Source organism: Pipra filicauda, unplaced genomic scaffold, assembly GCF_003945595.2.
Source record: "Pipra filicauda isolate LSUMZ 115617 unplaced genomic scaffold, ASM394559v2 scaffold21_size4447388_pilon, whole genome shotgun sequence".
NCBI classification, from domain to species: domain Eukaryota; kingdom Metazoa; phylum Chordata; class Aves; order Passeriformes; family Pipridae; genus Pipra; species Pipra filicauda.
In genome coordinates, this window is record NW_024104332.1 from 2,481,120 (window position 1) to 2,496,260 (window position 15,141).

A 15,141-nucleotide genomic window follows, 5' to 3' on the forward strand; every position below is an offset into this window, starting at 1 on the left:
CTCTGCACCAGAAACCCTGAAATAACCAGCATCACTGCAGTTGTAATGACTTGAACACCCACCTCAAGCACATACAGAAAAAAGCCTAATTTTGTAGGCTTTGGTGCTTTTACATTAAGTTTGTTACCATGAGAACTTGATTAAAATGCCACCCACAAGCTTGCAGAAGGGGGGGAAAACAACAACAAAGCCAAAAAAAATCTACTTTTAATCAGTGGTAGTACACTTGCTGCATTGCAGCACTTTCACAAGCTCCACAACCTTCTGCAGTAAGAGGCAGCAGAGATGCCCAGATAGATATATTTTGCTGAATACTTTATTCTGGAAAAAATTTATCTGACAGTACGATTGTTGCCCAGTACTATTACACAATATTCCATTCAAGGAAGATAAAGCACACATACATGTTCTGCACCATGTTACAAGGCTTGTTTTGAAAACCAGAGAATTACATGTACGTGCAAGGTGGGGGCAGCTCCTGAGAGCCACTCAGGACAAGAATTTTTTTGGTGGTATCTGAGATAAGGCTATGAAACACTGCTTTTTCCCCCCCCTCCATCTTATCAATTTGCTAGCTTTATAAATTTACACTGATTTTTATGTATATACATTTCTAGAAGCTCGAATGTTAGCACTGTATCATCTAGGCTTCTTGCCTTTTTTTTTTCTTTTAATTTACAGTCTGATCTTTGGATTAATGGCCATGGACACTGCATTACTGCGGTCTGACTAGGATCCAGAGTTTGCAGAACAGGCACCCCAAGCCTGCAGCCACTTCAAAGCAGGTAATTAGCACTGTGGCTGAATTAAAAGCCAGTAACAAACCACACAAAGCAGTTTGTTCAGCAGTGTACATGTTAAATGCTGCAGTTGATGCAGACTGTAGGAATGCCATGCAGCCAGTGGTGGGCCACAAAAAGGGAAGAGGCCCACACCTCTAATCAGAACAACTTACTAGCCACTTACTCAGGAGTCATGTCACACAGCTCTCTTAGAACAGACATATCTACTCCTCCACAGAAGGGAAACGATTGTAATTAAGAGACTGGCTAGACTGTATCCCATCCCAGGTGAGAACAGAGTGAACTTCCCCATGAAAGATCAATCTCCCTCTCGAAGGCACTGTCTGTGCCAAAGCATGAGGCATCCTTAGACTTCAAATCCATCAGCCCCAAGGGGAAATATCTGTCAGCCAGAGAGAGAGATGGCAGGACTATGCCAGAAACCCTGGCTACTATCTTTTCAAGAGGGAAATGTAAACCAGGTTGAAAGAAGGGGAAAAAACCAGACCTTTGATATAACTTTGATATAAGAGCAGGCAGGTCTCCCAGTTCTTCACCTACATCTTTACACAACATTAGCAGCTGGTCTCTCCATTCTGAACGTGTGCACAGTGTGTGCACTTCAGCTGTACTTCCACCTGCCACAAGTTAAGCATTGCAGATGATAAAGGATTCCACTAGAGGAGGGGACAAATCCATGAACCAGAAGCAGCAGACACCATGAAAGATGGTGATGTCCCACCTGAATTGCACAGGCTGCATGGGGAAATGGTACTACCTATGCTGGGGGAGGCATAAACCTCTTCCAGTGACATCAGAGGCGCTCTCAGGGCCATGCAAAAAAATACAAGTGTACTTGCTTGAACTTAGAACGTCAGATGGGGAGTGTGGCATAACCTCTACCAGGCAAGATCCTAAAGGAAATTTTTTTACATCACTGTCAGTCATATTTCGGGGAGGAATTTTATGCAGCATCCATCATGAGTGATTTCATTGAGGTCAAGAGAACTACCTGGACTTAACCCAGCTCCAAATCTGGCACCCACTGGCTGCCTGGAGGTCCCACATCAACCCCTTCCTGTTCCCACACACTTCTATGGGATGTACACTATGCAGGCAAAACACGAGCAAAGCCTGACCGTACAAGACCATAGGCACATCACACCTGAGGGTGGGACATGGTTCAATGAGATATGTGGGAAGAGGGCTGAGGTGGGACGTGCAGAGCAACCAGAATTACAGCAGCCATGGCTGAGCCCTATAGAACCTGCTTCTACACCTAGGGCCCACAATGCTGTGGATGTGCCAGTCTAGGCCAGCAGGAGCAGCTCAGACAGCCCCTTGGCTCTTTTTTGGCATAATTTAATACAATTATAGAAAAAATAATAATAGAAAAAACTATAGGAAAAAATGCATAATTTTCTATTTTTCCCCCCTCCTTTCCTTCTCTCTTTCTTTCTGCTAATTGCAGCGAATCTGGGATCATGTTCCCAAAGAGAGGAAGAGGAATGCTTACAATCATCCAAACCTCCCAGTGACTAAGAACAAAACTTTTCTGTGTTTAAGAAAAAGCTTGGCTTATCCTTCATAGACACAGACTTTCCAGGAGATTAACAACATTAGAAATTTTAAGACACTTTAAATAGATTTCCCTTTTATTATCTGTTGGCTGCTGAGACTATGATTGTCTCACCTCTTCGCTGGATTATTGTTAATTTATTATTTGCTGGCAATTTATCTTCTTCTATTAGGCATTAGCTGCATAGAATTTGCTAAAATTGACCGAGGGATGAAGAATTTCACGCACCGATGTAAGTGCCTTCAAGATTATCTCACTCAAAAAGAGGTTTTCTTCCTCCTACAACTGTGGTGTAATACAGATATTCCTAAATCACAAGAGTCTTCTGAAAGGCAGAACAGTTTTATGGTTAAGGCACTGAGATTCAAGACCAGAATTAGTCCAGGTCCCTGCTGTTCACCTGTCACCATGACCTCGAACTTATGAATAAACAAGCCCATACCTCAGTTCTCCCAGCTGTAAAACATGGATTATAATATTCATCCTGTCTGTAACTTGCCTATTTATGCCGAAAACCCTCCAGGGCAAGGGCTGTCTCTTCCCATATGTGCAAGGATGCTCTGGCTTCCAACCAAAACCTCTGCATCCAGATTTCAGAAAGTTTTGCTCAGGAAAGGACATTTATCAGAGACAGCATCCGCCTGGAGGCAGCACAACAAACTTTAAGCCACAAAAAGAAGACCCAAAAGGAGTCACTGGCCAATGACATCAGAGCCTGAGCGACTTCCAGAGCACACTGAGAAAGCAGAGGCACCTGGGACACATGTGCTTGACAGCTCTGGGGAACAGAGGCAGCCCTGAGCTCAGGCTGTCTAACAGCAAGCATGTCTAACTTGCATGCCTAGAGCTCAGCTCAGACCTCCAGTGCTGCTGAAAGGGACCTTGAGCTCTTAAAACTCTTGATGGTAAGCCAGGACTACCAAGAATATCCACAGTTTAAAATATGGAGTGAAGTCTCAGATGAAGGTTGCAGCCCACAAACTACATTAAGGAGTCCCTGCTGTTGTTGTGAGCAGAAAAACAAATGAAAATGCAGATTCTTATTTCAACTCCATAGGGCTGTTGGCCTGACCAACTGGGTTGTATCTAAATTACTTAATTCCTTCACAGAATCTCCATAACACTTCCTATATCTTTCCTCCAGGGATCTATATAAAACTTGCTGCATTTCTTCTTCTGATGGATGCTCATTTCTAAAAATACTTTTACCAAGAACTGCCTTTGGTAGGAATTAAAAATGTGACACAACATAGTGCCAAAATTCATTTCAGAAAACATAAATCACAAGGTATGTACCAAGTTGCCAATACCAAGCTGACTCCACAACTACATAACAGGTCCTTAAAATTTCTCCCTGACACTGAACCAGTATTGTAAACACTCTGCTTTGATTCTGCCGTGTTACCTCAGCTGAAGACACGTGAAAGTACAAGCAACTCAAAAACATTTGGTCCCTAATTGTCTCATTCTGTTTGTGCTCTGGCTTCCTGTCTCTGCCTGTCTGCTGTGTCTGTCCACATCCCTAACTGTGAATCAAACTGGCCAATTTCTATCATGTCTGACAGAAGATTCTAAGCTCCCACCTATCACCTCAGGAAATCCACAGATGGGTAAAGGAGAGAGAGGATATTAAGTGCTTCTATGAAGGGAAATACAAGAAGGGTTCATGCCGTGTTTCTCCTGTCTGCCAATGTCCTAGTGGTTTAATCAGTAGATGTGGAGCTCACATGCAGCCATAGCATATGCTCTTTCTTGCCCAATTAACTCTAAGCAAAGACAGAGATAAAACAGTTGTTGGTGAACCTGCAGAGAATGGGAAGTCACTGCAGAGAAGACGTAGAAAGTTGCTGAGAAAATGCTACGTGGAACTCAAAGTACGGAGATCCCAAAGGTCCAAGGAGTAAATGGAGATAATTTAGTGAAGAATGAGAAGAACAACACAGGGAAGGAAAGCCAAGGATGCAGGAAAGAACCAAGTGCTGTGGTTCTGAAAGATCACAGGAGAGAGTGTGGATCTTCCACGGGCAACCAAGGAGATGAGAAAACCAGTGGTACATGGTACCATAGGAAGGGAATACAGGGAGAGTTAGGGGTAGATTCAAGGTAGAGTAGTGATAAATATAACAAGCTCTAAGTAGAAAGTCAACACTGGATGCCACCCCACACTGACAAATAATACCCATTTATTTTAGTTACAAAACAGTTAAATTGGCAACACCACTTCCAGCAATGAGCTGAAGTCAAACTAAGAGGAAGTCCTGACTTCAGGCATTTCAAAGTACAGATGCGTTCTGGTAGGTCTAGGTACATTTCAGATTGCAAGGGAAGGTACTTTCATTACTTTACCAGATCTTCCTCACTCAGGGTAGAAAGAAATAGCTTTTCTCATCTTTACTTGGTGTTTTTATTGCTGGCTGAAGACCAGTAACAAACATTCAGAACCTAGGGGGAAAAAGGGCAGGGGAGAGGATCCAATTCCATTTTAAGGCCGACATTTCAATGGAGCTGAACTATTTGGTCCATTTCTGTTCCTTGCTACACTGGCCAATATGCAGAAATACGGAGCTGCATTACTAACTGACTTCTGCAATACTAGAGAGAACAAAATTCCCAATGGAAACCATGCTAAAACAGTGGAGACAGACAAGAGATGAAGCTGGTCTCCTGTATTTTACAACTCATCATACACTGGATTTTAAGTAAAAAAAAAAACCAAACACAAATAAAATAGGCTGTAGGTTGCATAATGATGTGCTTTCGTGCTGACACGTCCCAGGTGAACTGCACCACGTGAGGATGGTTCTCCATCCACAACTTGCCAGCGTGAACTATGGAGTCTCTCAGGCACTAATCACACTGACAAACGTGGTCTAACCTGCGTGCTGTCTGGTTGCTTACACCTCCACACATCTGTGCAGATTTGACTGTCAGCTCTTTTGGGTCTGGAACAACTCTGCTGTTTGAGCACACAGCATCTAACACAACAGTGATCCAACCCAGACTTGGACACCTAGTTACTAATATTATGGTAGCTACAGCAATGAATTAATGAAGCATTAAGAATCACAGCAAAAGCTGTTGCACACAGTATCCAGTTCCCAGGCATGCTGCCATTTACCTTAGACTTGATCCTGTCGCGTCTAACTCTGTTTTCAGCACAGAGTGGATGTTCTTATGATTTTTAGCAGGGAAACTGATGCAGGAGTAACTGTACAGGCGAGCAAAACACTTTTTCTAGCCCCAAAGAGGTCATAACTGAAATAAGGATACCAGGGAGTTGTTATTAAGGGTACACTGCAGAAAAACCTTACAAGTGTAGGTACAGGTAACATTATGAATCACTTGTTGAGGCAGGACTCTCAAAGTGCCTTGCAATCTACCCCAGATATCCCACACAGACATGGCAAAAGGCAGAACAACTGGCAATCCTGCAGTCTCCTAATGTAAAATTCAAGGATGATTTGATGACACTATGTCTGTAATGTCAGGATCTCACTTCTCACATCAAGACCTCACCTGAATACGAATTCCATAGCGTGTTACATCCCTCTCCCTGCGTAATTATTCCAGCTGCCCGACGTGTCATGGCTAGAGACCGGACTGAATATTAACCTCCTGCTTCAGAGGGATTAAAAATAAGGGCAAAAAAAATGACTCATCTTAAGGATGACAACTACAGTATTTTTTGGTCATGATTATGAAAAGTTTTCTTTCATCAACTATGTTGGAAAGAACATTAGGATTCAAACATCTGTTCTTCCCATTAAGTGTTGCTCCTCAATACAAACGAATCTGTTTCTCTCTCAAAACTCACCTCATGGAGAATGCTCACAGCACTCCCATTACTGCCACTACCTCTTTCAAAAGCATGAATACCAACACAACTGCTTAAATACACATAACACTGACTCTGAGTATCAGGTTCACTAGCTCTCCATGCAGGGGCTGGGATGCACTCAGTGACTCCCACGACAAACCATTTACAATTTTTAAGTGGGAATGGGATCGTTTTTTCCTCGAGTGCTTCACAGGCAGCACTGACTTCCAGTCCCTCTCAGTGCTGAGGCAAAAGCACATCCCTGTGTGCTGTATCCCCATCCTGACACAAGCCAGAACCAGACGCTTCCTGGGGAAGTTTTCAAAAGGATGTCCATGGCAAAAATTCAACTGCCTTTAGGAGAGCTGAGCTTCTACTCCATGGTGTTGAGTCTTACCCTCCACATCATCCAGGGGGAAAAACTCACAGTTATGAGAATTCAACATGAGCACACCAGACTGGTTCTTGAGCTACAGGAAGGATTATGTTGACTGACGGAGATGAAGAAGCAATTGCAGTAAGTGTTCACAAAACCAAAATCCAGCTCAACAACTCACCTTCACCTTGCTTAATTTTGCCCCTCTATAAAGTCACTTAAGTACGGCACAGAAATGGAAAAGCTCAGTATCAGGGTTGGTTGCTGATCCTGATAAAGGTATCAAGCACAAGCTGCAACACACAGAACACTCCTGTCTCCCTTCCTTACCAATCTCTTCCTCAAAACTAAATTCCTTTGCGCATCACGACAGAGGGAAAAGGAAGCACGACATTTCCCTCTTCCTCTCCCCTCCTGGTCTCTCTGGCCCATCTCTTGCATCCAAGGAGCTGAGAGGAGATTTACTAAAAAGCTGCAGCAACTCAAGTAACCTCTGCCTGTCAATTCCTGCCTGAACAGTTTTGCTTCTCAGCTGTAAACAACTTTTAAGTATTTATTAGTGACTCAGCCTGCTACATAAGAGTATTACTAACGCCACCATCACAATTATGATTTGATTGTGACAGGGGACATTCTCCTTCCTTTCCATTGCTTAACAATCATGTCTGAATCCTTTCAAAATGTAGCAAATTCTACCTTTGATAGCTGACAAATACAAGGAGTGCCGTGCTCAAAATTGCTTGTTTCAAAACAGGTGTTTACAAATGAATGAAGGTGCAGATAATGGCTATTAAGATGATCAGAAGAAAGGAGAGAAGAGACAAGTTGATTATAAAATTGATGACAGCCCTCCTTTCAAAGGAGGAAGGAGACAGATTGATGCTAAGTGACAAACACAAAGGTGGAAAAACCAAAAGCTAGTTTGGTACGAGGACCCCGTGGCCATTGTAAGTTTTAGCTGGAAGCTGAAGGTTTCTTGCAGGTGAGATTGCAGAACAACCTACTGGTTGGCAGGAAACTACTTTTAAGAGGAAGGTTGATGAAGGAGGATTGGATGCCACACTGGCTGTGACAGCAAGTGTGCTAAGAGTCTCCTTCAGCCCTGTGTCAGAACCACCCAGGTGGGGCGTCCTTGCAGCTCTCTCAATGCAAAGCAGGACACAATCAAGCCAGCTGCACGGGAAGACAATGCCAATAACAACACTAAGCTATACCTTTCACCTCTGCCCACTTATAATCTTTCCCTAGTGCTACAAAGATCACTGACAAAAAAACCAAAAACCCTAAGTAAGCAAAATGAAAAAGGAGAACAACATCTCCAGAACTTTTGATTCTTCAGAAATTAAGCCAAAACTACTTCTGCAGATACTACAAGAAACCCTTCTAATGACTATCAATTCATATCCCCTTTCCTAAAAACTCTCTTAATCATTGCTCACTGACATCTTTCTGTACACTGTTAACTTTCAACCACTGGTGAGGGAAATTTCTAAGTCTGAAATACAAGCTATGGTGTGCTTAAAGTGCAGTCATTTAAAGTGCAATTAGCTCTCTGTGAAATTCATCTAAGAGCAATTAGCTCTCTGTGAAATTCATCTGTGTCCAAAGAGGCTCCAGCCTAATCGAACAAGGTATTGACACACAAACCTGCTCCCTGAGTGCTGTCCTCAAGGCTCTGCTCAGGATGTCTGCTGCTAAGCTGCCTCCCCATCTATGTACCTCTCCTTCTGAGCATCAGTAGGTTCACAGTAGAAAAAAAAAGTGCAATTAACGCTTATACTCAAAAGGCTACTCAAAATTATTTGGAATCTCAGTGTGACTGAGCCTCTGGAGGGTGTTAAGAGTCCTCCCCTCCTGCTTAGAAACAGCCCCAGGTGAGCAAATTGTCTCGGTGCCTTCCCGTTTTGGGGTCCCTTCACAGACCCACACAGAGAGACAGCCCAGTGAAAAGCTCATGCCAGAAGGAGATACTGAGTTTGTTCACAACACACAGGGAACGACAGGTCCAGTGGTCAATGTGGAGTCACTACAGCCACTCCAGAAGCATTAGATGCAAAACCACACTAGCAGAGAATTCCATAACACTTCCAAAGCTGAGCCTTCAGCAATAAATGCTGCAAACAGGCTGTACTGACACCACAGCTCAGAGGGACACGAGCTTTATCACCCATCCCTGTAGCCCTCTGTGACACCTTGTTGGTTCTGTTACTCCTCCTCCCCATCCAACACCCCAGCCTTGGGGGATGCAAGGGGGCAACAAAACAGTCTCCTCTTGCTGAGCCCCCACATCCTGTATCACAACATTCCCTGTGCCCACCTGTGGCATATTATTTCCACTCTTAATTCTCACTGTTAGTCACTCAGAGACAAAGGGACATAGGAGAGACAGCAATACTCACAAGACATTATGCTTAGGTTTTATCTCCTAACACCAATGCAGTGACCTTGTGCAGAAAACACTAGTTCTGATGTGTGATTGTTTCTCCCTCTTTTCATTTTGGACTCGCCCACTTTTTAAACTGTCTGTGGCATCTCAGCAGTATCAAGAGGCTATGGGGCACTCCATTCATTACTCATTTCAAGAGCAGTAATTTAGGCCTGTGGGACCTGCAGAGACAATTTAAGCCTTGCACAGCAGACATCTGAGAATTTACTTTATCGACAGTGGAATATTATCAACAGCAAGACAGCGAATGCAATAAAACTGCCTGTTTCTTTAAGCCTTAAAAGCTAATTTAATCCTTCATTTAGTACTCGCACGCTGCTGCAAGGGTATTCCGGGGCCATGGGAAAATTCCTGAAGCTTGTAGGATCACTGTAAGCAGCCTTATGGTGCCCTGCTCCCTGACAGATGCTGGCAGGGAGCCAGCCTGCAGGCACGCTGGGTGCTTTATGTGCCCCCAGGGAGCCAGTGCCAGGGCCATGGTGGCTCAGGCCCTCCCGCAGTTCACAGCCCAGGAGGTGAAAGGGTCCTTCCCAAACTCTGTGGCTTCCAAGAGAAGGAGTAGCACCGAAATTTTGGGAAACAATGAGAGGCATCTTAAACCTCCTGCCAGCGGCAGGTGTCTCAGGGACAGGAGAGGCTGGCAGACACAACCTTTATGTGCCTCCACATGGCAGAGCTCTGCTGCCACAGCTTGTGAGAGAGAAAAGTTCACGGATGAAAAGTAAACTGCCTGGTAGTTGTGTGCCTGCTTTTTACAGCCTACAAACCTAGAGAGCCAAATTTGACCTTCAGTTTTCATTTCCTTCAAATTCATACATCCAGGAGAGATTTCACGCAGAAGTAAACTAGGGGCTGGTCAGGAAATTCATACATTTATAGGCTTATAAAAGCTCAAGAAGTCCAAAACCAGCCTTGTACTCAATACATACACACAAAAATGCATATGTGCGTGCCCACACAGATCCCAGAGCATATACTATTACCTTTCTTCATCCTGTAGTATCAGCTTCCCTTCCTTTACACCTGTGCTTGATCCTCATATTTTTTCATCATTAAGTATCCTGGCAGCCTCAGGCACAGACTACTTGAGGAGAATAGGGGAGATTGATTTTGCTCACAGTGTAAGTTTAACCTCACAGAAGAAATGTGTCCTAAACTAGCATAATCCAGCACCTTCCTTTTTATTAGTGACAACACAAAGGTGGTAACTTATATCAGCTGAATAAAATTCTTATGCATGTGTATTTGTTCATGCTACTCTTTAAACGATGCAGAGTCTGAGCCTCTTCTAGCTTGTTGAGCTGAGATCCTGGGGAGGGGACCACAATGCTGTTATGTCTTACACAAACTTCTGCAGGCAACTCCTGTGCTCACTGAAACCCTCTTGTTTTGCTTGTGCTGCAAGGCCAGAGCAAACACACTACCCCAGAAGATTGGAAATATTTCCCCCTGCCCTGCCTAAGTGAAGTTACACCAGCAGAAGCTCAGGTACTCTGAGACCCTGCTCACACCACATTTCTCCCTCACACTCTGCATGTAGATTTTCAGTCAAACTCCATTCCCATTTGCTGAAGTCTGTCTTCGGCATTTCAAACTCATGCTTGTGAGAACAGAAACTACGTTCTCTTGTAAATCAAACTGAAAAGAATACGTGCACATACAGAAATGCTGACAAAACCAGTACCTGCTTATCTACATTACAAAGGCAGCACAGGTTCTCTCTAACACAGTCTTCTGAGATAGGAGCCTCCTGAATGTTTTCTCTTGCCCAAAAAGGAGAAAAAGTGCATTTTTTTTATCTAACCCAATGACTTTCGATTCTGGAGATGTGGCAACATTATGCTTGTGATTACTCTGCCACACCACTCTCATATTTTCTGTGGTACGACTCAGTGCAGTGGCAGGAGACAAACCAGAGCAGTGTGCAGCAGCACCGTCATCTCTCTCAGATGCTCTGCCTTTGTATCAACACCATCTTACAGACTCACACAGCTTGGGCCCTTTCCACTCAGGGCTGTAAGCAGGTTCTTGCTTAGCCAAAAGCAAGACAGCTGCTTGGACGATGGGTACAGTGACTCCTATCAGACGCAGGAGGCTTTTAAAGTATAACCCAAGGCATATTACAAAAGCAGACACTAATCCAAGAAAAATGAAGTATTCCAGGAGCTAGAGGAATTTTCTCAAGCCTCCTCCATCTGTTGAAGTAGCCTCCTTGGGAAACTATGCTAACAAGTTAAAAGGTCGTACCTGTTTAAGCAGATGGTAGGATGCTGTGTCTGGTTGTTAAACAATGGAAACTCTCTGTTCCTATGAAGAAATAGAAAAATACACACTCTATTTAGTCTTTATGCAGTGAATTTAGCATAAATTCAACACTAAAAACACTATAAGATGCCATTACATCTTACATGTACACTTCTGTCCAAGCCTTTTCCTCTCAGCTTTATTTCCCAAAGCTCACTTGAGACACATTAATTCAGATCCTCTTTTATGTTCCGCCTGCTTTGGGACCACCAAGGAGCTGCTTAATCCCTAGGCCTGCCCTAAAAAAAGCTGGCAATGGCTCTAAAAACCTATCCATCAGAGCAGGCAAATGGAGCACAGCACAATTTCAGCCAGATTCCCTCCACTAGGAGACCTGTCAGGGCTGCTACATGCACAGTCTCTACTGCAGGGGAATCCCAAGAAAGAGCCAGGAAAGGGGTTGCAAAGATGCACAGAAAGTAATAGAAGAAGAGTAAGAACCACCCCCCCCAGGCTTCCCAGTATAACACTTCAAAGCAGCTGAAGATACAAAGGCAGAGAACTACTCCAATTTCTTCTTAAAACTGTTTTTCTTGCCTAACTTGTAGTACAGAGTCTTAAGTTTTCTCCACTTTACCTGGGAAAAATAGCAAAGGTTACCACAGATGTTTGTGACCCTTTTTAATCACAGAGAAATGCCTGGGCACTAAATGTAGTTAGCTTGCTGAAATAGCCTCTGCATGCCCTGCTATACATCCTCTCTCCTTATGCTAAGTTTTTGGTCAGAGCACACTGGGGAAAACATCACAGATGCAAGCAGCAGACAGACACTGAAGGGGAGACACTTTCAAGGAGAAAGGGGCCTCCTTGCCACGTGTGTCCTCGAGTACCTCCCAGGTATTATGGGGACAGCTATCACCTATATTTAAGGCTGCAGCTTCTCAGGTCCAAGACACTTGTAATTTTGATGATTTTAATTGTTCAGAATTAAATCCCAATAAATGATATCTAACTCAAGCTAATACTTTCTTTTGGGAGTCGGTTGTTTTAAAGCTTCAGCAAGAACAGGCTGGGCACTCCCAGGAACTAGAGGAGTGAGAAATACATGACTGAACCAAGTTAAAAAGAAGGACAGTATTAATGATAAAAAGTAGGATGCAAGTATGCAAATAGAGAGAATCATAATGCATACACACAAAGGGGACTAACCTTAAGCTAGAGAGCTGTTCAGGCTTTTCCTATTTCCTGGACTCACTCTGAATTAGTCTCCTTGCCTCCAGCATGACACTGGCATGAGGCTGTGCTAACTATAGCTTTCCACCAGTTTGCCCAGTTAACATCCAGCAAGAACTGAAAGATTTTGCTGCCCTGAGGGGGAAGGTTTCAGATGGTTCTGACAGCAAATAAATGAAAAGTGACTGTTCCACCTTAGTGCAGAGGCTGTCAGCAGAGTATACCATTCAATTACAAGCAATAATTAGTTACAGTAAATGAGCTATGTGGAAACGAGGCTCCAGCCAGCATCAATTCTATCCACCCGCAGGACGAAGAGGAATGTTAAAATAACCTAATTAAATTTTCTCTGGCTCAGCAGAAAGATCGATGTTCCTGAGAGCTGAGTGCTGGGCACGCGGTGTCCCAACAACCCTCCGATGTGTCACTGGTGCAGTACAACGCCAGGCAGCCACAACCAGAGGAGGTGGAAGCACTCCTCTTGGGAGGGGCAGACAAAGGAAACAGAGGCATTCACCAGGGACATTAACAGAAGGGTGGACACGCCTGCAACACCTATTCCAGATGGTCAGATGGCATTTTTACCAAAATCAAACTGTGCTTTGCACTTTCATTGTCTATTCTGCCACCACTGAGCATGTGTTCTACTAACCTGAACTGAAATCTCAATCACCTCTCTGCTAAAGGTCAGCTGCAATGAATGTGATATTAACCAGCAGCAGAATACCAAAAATACCAGACAATCAAAATACAGATGCCAGAAGTGGGCAGCAGTTTTATACTGCCCCAGGACTTTCCTGGAGACAGGTTGTAATCAGCATTTCCACCTCTTGCTGACCGAGAAGAAAACGATTGGTTTCAAAGGTTCTTCCCCTAGGAAACAGAAGAGACACCTGCCCACACAGAGGCACCCACAGCTCCATTCAGGGCAGTTATCCAAAAAGCAAGAAGTTAACATTTAAGTGCCTGGTCAGAACCTGGCACTGCATATATCAATGGGGTTTTCCACTTCCTGCAAGCATCTTCTAATAATCACTGTGCAGAGTCTGTTAGAAAGGGTTTCTTTTTGTTTGTTTTTCTACCAAACCCTCTTCTTGAGACAGAAACCCCTGGAGAACCCATCCCAATAAGGAATTTACTGAAACTGGCAGTGTCTTTAGAAGGGCTCTGTGCTCCAGTGAAGGGACATGCTGTTTTGTTGATGCCCTGGAGCCAGGACAGCAGGAGATTGTGCCTTGGCTGCTCTAAGCACCACCTTTCACAAAGGACGGGGCACAAAACAAACGAGTTGTTTTGTCACTCCTAATGGAAACCTAGCATTAATAGACTCTTTAATGTTGGACGTGGAAACCTATGTCAGGATATGTAAGCTTATCACAATGAAGAAAACTCAGTCTTGTTCACAAATACAGGCTGGTAGGTGCATTTAGCACACGTTTCCTGTCACTGAAGTACACTGTACGGATTCTCTGGTAAGGAAGACAGTAACAGGTCTGGACAGCTCTAGGCTGGATGCACTGTGACTTGGCACCAAATGGTCAAGGAAACCTGCTTATTTTGGCTCTGCCATTTGCCTGTGGATCAAGCATGTCACCAACTGCATCCTACTTCCTCTGCTATGTACATTAGGGATTGCATTTCCTTTTTTTTTTGGCAAACACTTTGACATCTATCCATAAAAACTGATAGAAAAAACAATGTGCATACACACACACACCCCCCCCAACGGCGGAGGGCTGAGGGTCTCTTTAATGCACAAGCTATTTGTAACTATTCTTTGCTAATGTGCACCTACTCTTGCTTATCCTCTTATCAAACATTCAAAACCAACTGGATTGGTAGGTTCATACATTGTCTTCAATTTAAAAAATATGTCTTTTAAAGGATCTGCTTCCCTCTCTTTCACTGGGCGTGTTCAAAGATTCCTATATGACCTACCCAACAACACACCTGTTCTGCACAGTTATCTGCCATGAAAATCATAAGGACTAAGTGCATACTTTTCCTAAGCAATTCCACTTGTTCCCCTCAGAGAGGAGCTATTATCCTGAGGGGTCAGCCCATCCACCGGAGGCCCTGACTGTACCTTGCAGAGATCTATCAGCTTCACCGAGCTGCCTGCAGAAACGCATATTTAGGATTATAAACTCTTCAGTCTGGGAGCTTGTCTTCTGCCACATATACCCCCAGAGCAACGTGCATGCGATGATAAAAGCCTAAACTGCCACAAATTACTTTTAAGCATTCAGTGCTTAGCCCAACAATGCTGCAAATGGATCCCATCCATCAGCACCAAACCTTTCCACATTCTTCCTTTCACACTCCCTCCTACTTTCCATGTGCCCCATGCCTTCCCCTTGGCAGCAGAGGCTTAAAATAAGATAAACATTTTTCAAAGGCATGCAAAGAAAAATAATCTGGTATCTGGAGGGCAGAATTCACTACAAGTTTATTATTTTTCAGTTTCCAAAATGCTACGGAATGAAGGTCAAATATATCTGAATTTCAGCTGGTGTTGATGCCGACAGCGAATGTCTTTAAAGCACTGCAGCTAAAGGAGGCCATTGAGAGGCCAGCTTACAAATTGCTGACCATCAGCACAAGTCAGCAGCTTACCCTGGCTGCAAATGTGGCCCTGAAATTCAGAAAGGACTGCAGTAGATG

The 15,141-nt window shown here is 43.8% G+C and overlaps 1 protein-coding gene across 28 annotated transcripts in view; it reads right to left on the reverse strand.

The window, feature by feature from the left end:
- Positions 1 to 15,141, reverse strand: part of MAP2 (microtubule associated protein 2) — a 221,824-nt gene that overhangs the window by 91,523 nt on the left and 115,160 nt on the right. For 23 of the 28 annotated variants that reach the window (XM_027752087.2, XM_039381320.1, XM_039381318.1 and 20 more), the window contains one exon: positions 11,248 to 11,307. The exons of the other annotated variants lie outside the window; for them this stretch is intronic. The gene's annotated coding sequence lies outside the window, so the exon portion shown is untranslated. The remainder of the gene's footprint in view (positions 1 to 11,247; positions 11,308 to 15,141) is intronic. 28 annotated transcript variants of the gene reach the window in all.